Consider the following 2,711-nt stretch of genomic DNA (forward strand, 5'->3'; position numbering starts at 1 on the left):
AGAGGTCTTTCTCACAACTGAAATGTGTAAAAAAAACAAATAGATTGACTCGTAGTCAGAATGAAGGTGTACATGCATTTACGCTGAAATCCTACATAAATTTTTGTACTGCTGGAACATGCATGGTATATCTGGTCAGACAGGTCAACAACTAAAATGGACTGGGTCAGTGTGGAAAGGAGGGGGGCACCAAGATTGGTCAGTGCTTAGGGCACCAGTGAGCCTTAATCCGCCCCTGAATGTACTGTGTACGATTTGAGCTCAAGTTGGATGAGTTACACGTAGTAAATTGTAGGTATTATAAGGCTAGTAAATGACGAATTTCCCTTGTTTATTGAAGTCACACCCCTTCCCTATTATCTACTCCTGATGTATATACATGTGTGGATATGTGTATAGATATATATATACACACTGTACCACAAAGATGCACACATATACACACATATATACCGAAGTCGCTGCGACTCCTCCGACTGTGACTATGTACTTTCCCTATGCATGTATATATAACCTCTGCGACCACACACATTCAGATGCAGATGTATATACATGAATATATAGGCGTATACTGGCGTATATGTCGGATATGACGGTAATTAGGCTATGAATATATAGACATTTATGTATAGCATTATTAGTGGCACTAGGTATGATAGCTATGCAGAATATATATAGGTTGGACGTATAGACAAACATGTGGGGATGTATATAAGATATATATATATCCTTCTGTTCGCGAGAACGGCGTATATACGTACGTATATATACTTGCCAAATGCCGAAATCGCTGCGACTCCTGCCTCTGTGACCAGGTACTTTCCCTGTGCATGGATATTAGTGATGGGAATCGGCTGGAATTTCATAATCGATTATCGGTTTCCGGGGCAGACCAAACCCAAAATACCAAAATGTTTTATTAGTTAAGATAATGACTCCAAATTTTCAGGGTAAATACTTAGTATTTATTGCAAATGAAAAAATGTGTTTTAGCCTCGTTTTGGAATCTAGGTCACGTAAATCCAAGATGGACACCATCAAAAAGTGTACTTCTTTATTTTTGCTAAAGCATCAAAACTACTCAACACAATTAGATAAAACTTGGCAGAAATGATCAACAGGGTGTATTCTATAAAATGAACTATTATCAGTTATGTAATTTGCTCCGCTTGGAAAAAATTTGGGATAAACTGTCATTTTCATAAAATGTGGACAAGGCTTGACTCTATTCCACTTCATAGATTAAGTTATATCACTTGTATCATGCTGATTCTAGTTCATTTTACAGGTCTATACCTCAAGATAATACCCTCCAAATTTCAGATAGATATCTGTAGTAGTTTTTGAGTAGTTCCAATTTATACAGGCTGAAACGCTGTAAAATGCGAAACTGAGAAATCAGCCTCGAAAGATCACAAACAGCCAAAAGTATACATTTAACTCATAGAAGTAGTCCCATACATGCTAATTATGAAATATTCTTCACCACTTCATAGGATGTATTGAGAAAATTTGATAGAGGGGAATTGAAGTTGGAATACCAACGTGCCTAAAGGAGGGAAATTCAATTTTTTCATTATTTTTTATTTTTTTTTAAATTTTGGGCTGAGGTAACCTAACCTTACATCAGTAAAAACCGCGCTGTATAGAGAACAAGATTTTAAGAACCCTGTTAGGCTAAAAAAATTTCCACATTTAGAACCCCTTTACATAAAACTCTTGTTCTTAGGCTAAGATTTTAAAATGTAGTTCTTAATTTTCCATCAGATGAAGAGCATTAAAAAGAAACACAGGTAAAAGATCAAAAAAGACGAGCTCACGAATACCCGAAACTTTGCCAGCACCGCTTCTTTTTTGCATCGCATCTTGCATCTTGCTTTGTTCTCCTTGGATACTTACTTGATCACACACGTAGGTAAGCACTGAAAACCTTACACTCGTAGCCCATCAGTGTGATTATTAAGCAAAATTGCAGTCTCCGTTGTAAGGAAATCTTTAACAGCAGATTGAATCAAGTATAAGCTTATACCATATTAAAAAGTAGAAACAATAAGAAACCTATTAAGAACCTTTTGAGCCATAATTTTCAGTAAGCACCATTTATATAGAAAACATATTGAGCAACTTAGGAAAAATCTATAGTGTCTTAACCGGCTCTTTTACTGTATATTTTCTCCACACAAATTCCGTATTAATCTCCTATTTTCCACATCCTGAAATTCCTATTCTATTTGAGCGTCCCACCAGCCCACTTGCAATCTAATTATTGATATGTTGATGACCCCATCAATTACCTCGTGTATATAGTATGCTGACTTTCCTTATTAGTCTGGATGACTGAGGCCTGTGATATAAGAGTGACCATCAGTCTGTCAAATGCAAGAGTTCGCATGGCTGCTCATTTCTCCGTCAACAGTACCACAAAGGTAAATAAAAAACCGATCATGACTGCAGTAGTAGAATTAGTAAGCTAGTTGATAACACTTGATCATATGTTATCTAGATTAAGTGAAGCCAAATATAGAAGAGTGAACGCGGCATCGAATTCATTGATCATTGTATTTCCTAATCTTTTATTTTATCTGATGTGACAGGAACAATCCACTAGGTGGAAACTCCATCATGTAGACAAGAAATTCTTGATAAATTATGCCACATGTGATGCAGCTGACTTACATTATCGGATATTGATGTTAGTTGCGATCAAGAAC

The 2,711-nt window shown here is 36.3% G+C and overlaps 1 protein-coding gene across 1 annotated transcript in view; it reads left to right on the forward strand.

Moving 5' to 3' along the window:
* Window positions 1-2,711, forward strand: part of LOC106809547 (ADAM 17-like protease) — a 24,661-nt gene that overhangs the window by 7,743 nt on the left and 14,207 nt on the right. The gene's annotated exons all lie outside the window — the stretch shown is intronic.

Source organism: Priapulus caudatus, unplaced genomic scaffold (genome assembly GCF_000485595.1).
Source record: "Priapulus caudatus unplaced genomic scaffold, Priapulus_caudatus-5.0.1 Scaffold15, whole genome shotgun sequence".
In the NCBI taxonomy this organism is placed as follows: domain Eukaryota; kingdom Metazoa; phylum Priapulida; class Priapulimorpha; order Priapulimorphida; family Priapulidae; genus Priapulus; species Priapulus caudatus.